Source organism: Leucopleurus acutus (genome assembly GCF_964270905.1).
Source record: "Leucopleurus acutus genome assembly, chromosome: 9".
NCBI classification, from domain to species: Eukaryota; Metazoa; Chordata; class Mammalia; order Artiodactyla; family Delphinidae; genus Leucopleurus; species Leucopleurus acutus.
This window is the reverse complement of record NC_139144.1, coordinates 14,772,648-14,777,836: the sequence shown is the minus strand read 5'-3', so window position 1 is coordinate 14,777,836 and position 5,189 is coordinate 14,772,648.

Here is a 5,189-nt window from a genome sequence, read left to right as displayed (position 1 = left end):
TTTCCTATCCAAGAATATGATATGCCCTTTTTGTCTGTCAGTGATTTAAAATTTTTTTCACATAGATTTTGCAAAAAAATTTTTTTTTACAAGTCTATAGATTGTAGTTTTATTTTGTGTCATCCCAACCTTCTAGGTTCCGAAGACTTCTCTTTATAACACATTCAGCGGAGAAAGTGTAGAAACACTTAACAAATTGGTTAATACAAATAAACCAAGACTAATTTGAATGTGTTTTCTTTTTAAATTTTACATTATTTTCATATAATATATGCTGACAAGGTTAAAGAAAAACTTTTACAGGCCTAAAGTTCTCTTCCCATGTAAACTAGGTATCATATAAATAACATTAATCCTTTTTTAGTTCTAGAGTCAGGAAAGAGGATGACTTTTCTTTTTTGTTTTTAAAAGAGTCAAATTTTTTTATGATAAATAAGCAAACCACTCTTACACTTCCCCCAAATTAAAAAAAAAAATAGAACAACAATCAAAGCAACAATTTCCAAAGCAACAACAAACAAACCTAAACATATAGAAGTTAAATTATTATTATTATTTTTCACATCTTTATTAGGGTATAATGGGAGAGAGACTCAAGAGGGAGGAGACACGGGGACATATGCACATGCATGGCTGATTCACCATGCCGCAAAGCAGAAACCAGCACACCCCTGCAAAGAGGATGACTTTTTACAAAGATAATGTTTATTGCCAAGGCTTCTTCCTATTTATGGTATGATCTAGGAATTTCAAAGGGATGCCTTTACTGATATTTTGATTCTATTTCCTATGGGAAGAGAAAACACAATTCTGACCTTTATCGTGGTATAGTTTATGTTCACAGCTATTAAATCCATATTCCTACTGAATCGTGTGTTTCTCTGCTCCATTTGCAATGCAAAGTGAAGGTTTGTCACTGCCTCATTAGTTTAAATCATCAGTCAAATATGCCTGTGAGAACTAGGTAAAGAAATATAATTTTCATCTGACATGAGCCTACTGGGCTTTTTTCCACTAAAAAAGGGAGCATATGCCCAGCTTTATCATCAATGTTTTAAAATATGAAGTTCTTGCAATTTAGGGTTGAATGATTCCTCCATACTTTCATGCTCTTTTTGTGATGGTTTTTAAACTGCTTGAACCTGCTTTCATTTATGCCACTTTTAATATAGAGAAATAATAGATTTGTCCGTGTCTCCTTTAAGCTGAGGGAGGAAAACCTGTATTTCTTAGAGATATAAGCAGAAACAGGTTTATCTGGATAACCTTATGCTCATCCAGGTAATCCTCTCAGGAAATGCACTGTTCAGTGTTGTGTGCTTAGAACAGTTCTTACCTGAGCCATCCTGTGACTTAGGGGAATAACATTCCATCATCCTCTGATGGCCCAACTGTGACAGTGGGAACGTTCCTATGATATTTGTTGGCAAACAGGAGTATTGAAACAGCAAACAATTACATCAACAACAGTGTAAGATAGCCAAGCTTCCTGGGCATTTGGATCTTACAAATTGAAGTCCAGAACAGATGTGCAGTAGTTGCTAGGTCAGTAATTACTGAGGGTGTTTTCGAGATGGAGTCTGCGGGAGGCTTAAAATCCACTACCTTGAGAACATCAAAATTTTAATTTTATTCCCAGGCATTTTATCTTTCTCATTACCATTGCAGTTTTTTTTCTGTTGATTTTTTTTGGTCTAAAATATATCTCTTTAATTTTAAAAGTAGTACTATTAGAACTGTGTCCATACCTTTATGCAAGTAATTTGAGATTGTAATTTATTATTTTTAATTTTTTTTATATTTTTAATTTTTATATATTTTTAATTTTTAAGGGAGTATAGTTGCATTACAATATTGTGTTACTGTATACTGTACAGCAAAGTGAATCAGCTGTATGTATACATATAACCCCTCTTTTTTGGATTTCCTTCTCATTTAGGTCACCATGGAGCACTGAGTAGAGTTCCCTGTGCTATACAGTAGGTTCTCACTAGTTATCTACTTTATACATGGTATCAATAGTGTATATATGTCAATCCCAATCTCCCAATTCATCCCTTGGTAACCATCCCTTTCCCCCTTGGCATCCATACATTTGTTCCCTATGTCTGTGTCTCTATTTCTGCTTTGTAAATAAGATCGTCTATACCAATTTTTTCAGATTCCACATATATGCGTTAATATACAATATTTGTTTTTCTCTTTCTGACTTACTTCACTCTCTATGACAGTCTCTAAGTCCATCCATGTCTCTCTACAAATGACCCAATTTCATTCCTTTTTATGGCTGAGTAATATTCCATTGTTTATATGTACCACATCTTCTTTATCCTTTTCTCTGTTGATGGATATTTAGGTTGCTTCCACGTCCTGGCTATTGTAATAGTGTTGCAATGAACAAAAGGGAGATGTTGTGTTTTTTAAACGTGGCTTTAATCAAAGCCATGTAAACAGAGCTCAGCAACTTTTAAAATAGAGATATGGAGGGGGTTTGCAACTCACCCAACAGTAGGCATGGAAAAGTTTAAACTGTAAAATGGTGAGATAAAGTCATTATAGTCATCCTTCGGTATCTGTGGGGCATTGGTTCCATGACACCTGGAGATACAAAAATCTGTGGATGCTCAAGCCCCTTATATAAAATTCCGTGAACTGGGAACCCTGCAGATATGGAGGGCCCACTGTACTGAGAAGTTTGCAAATGGGATAAAGAGATGCCATGGACTCCCCTGGCCACTATGAATTTGGGCAGTTTTCCATGTAGAATCAGAGCTATTAGGAATCTGGAAACTGCTTTTATCCCACCTGAAAGGGGAAGAGGAGAAAACAGTGAGCTAGAACAGAAGGATGAACTCTTACACAAATAGACAGACTAACGATTTCCTTTATAATAAGCAGCAGCTGCTGGCATTTTCCAGGAAGAAAAGAAGGAGAGAAGCTCTTAAAGTCCACAAGTGCATGGATCTGGGGTAGAGCATGATATAGGCTCTTTATTAAAATAATGCTAAGAAATTGAAAACAAAGCAAAACAAAAGCCCCCTAATATCTAGCTTGATATTAAGAGTTGTAAAGAGGTGACTATCCCAATGCAAATTCACATCAGACACTAAGAAAGGGATCAGCAGAAAATCCAGAATCTGGCCAACGACAACAGCAAAATGAATGGAATTTAGACAAAGACCCTTAACTCTACCATCCTTACATGTCTCGCCAATTCTACTAGAAGGAATTAGAAGTTGTAGTCAGAATAAAACTGTTACTTGCAGTGTGTTGTATTAATATAATGACTCTTCTCACTATAATTGAGTAGTTTGTGTATAGTCTCATTCCATAGCGTGGATTTGGTCATTCTCAACTAATTTTTTGTGGTCTTTATAAAGTTCTGTGCTAAATAATTCCCTTTGTATACTGGTATAGACAGATACTAACTTGTTTGAATCCCATCTGAAAATGTAAGGATTCTGGCTTCTGTACAGTGAATTGGTTAAATGGTAAACCAAACCCATAAAACAGAACACATTTTTATAGAATGCTATTGTACCAGGACATATGTTTCCCTATGTCTCCTAGATATTACATTTTGGTCATATGGAATCTAAATACTACTAAGAGGTACAATATATCAGTCTTATATCTGGTCAACTTGATGATCCATCTATTTTTTAAAGTAATTTATCCATAGATACATCTGTGTTTTATGTGTACAATGATATTGTTTGTAAATCATGACCCTCTTCTCCAAACATAATGCTTTTAATATCTTTTCTTGTATCATTGTGCTAGCTAAGGTCTCCAATATAATGTTGACTATAGAAGTGATAGGGAGGAACATTATCTACTACCTAATTTTAAAGGGAATGGTTCCTTACCAGCAGTTATGCAGTAAATACTTCAAAAACATAATTTTAAAAAGATAACATTTATAACAGAAAGTTACAATAGAAAAATCTGTCAAGTTTCTGAGAATAAATGTAGCAAAATATGTATAAGACCTGTACACAAAATAATCCTTACTCAAGGGTATTAAAGAAAATCTGAATAAATTGAAAGGAATACTATGTTCATGGTCAGGAAGATTTAGTTCCCTGAAAAGGTCAATTTGACCCTACTTGATCTGTAGATTTCTTACAACCTTGATTAAAATCTCATGAAATTTGATAGGTTGATTTTAAAGTGTCACTGAGAGAACAAAGGCCTATGAATGGCAAAAACACTTCTGAAGAGAGTGATTATGGAAGACTCATTATAAAGCTGTAGTAACTGGGCAACCTAGAGTTTGTTCAGGAGTAAATAAATTAGCCAGTGGAAGAGAATAAAGAATCCAGAAACAGCTGCACTTGATATTCAAGGGCTTTTGAAATATGACAGTGTGGCACGGCAGATTATTATGGAAAGAAAGCTTTCTTACAAATGAATATGGAAAAATTGTCTGCACAATTTATACCTCAACTATAAATAAAAATCAACTCCACATGAATTAAGTGCCTAAATCTCAAAATCAAGATCTTAAAATTCTTAGGAAAATATTTAAGTAAAAATCTTCTAGACTTTAGGGTAGGATAGACTTTCTTAAGCAATCACAAAACATAACTATAAAAGAAAATATTATTAAATCTAACTCCATTTAAAATTGAGAGCTTTTGTTCATCAAATAATACCATAAAATTGAAAAAGATATTTACAACACATGAGCAAAGAACATATCAGAATATATAAAGAACCTTTATAAGTAAATAAGGGAAGAAAAACAACCTAACAGAAAGATATAAAAATAGATAAGCTAACATTTCATCTAAGTGAAATACAGACAGCTAACAAAACACTTAACAAGGCGCTCACCTTCACAACTAATCAGCGAAATGCCAAGATTGTGTAAGGACGTGGGAAAACGTCTACTCTTATGCTGACAGAAAAGTAAATTAATACAACCACTTTGGAAAACAGGTGGGTACTATTTAATGAGCTTGAGGATGTGAATTCCTATGATCCAAGAATTCCACTCCCAGGGATATGTGTGTATTTACAGATAGTTCTTGCATGGCATAATACTGTATTGTGATACTTTTGCATATTAAAACTTTGTCTTCACTTTGCATACTTCCATGACAACTGAAGTAATGCAGAACCTGCAAAGTAAGGATGCAGTTCTGATATGTACATGTTTTAGTTAACATGGTTCTGTGCAAAGC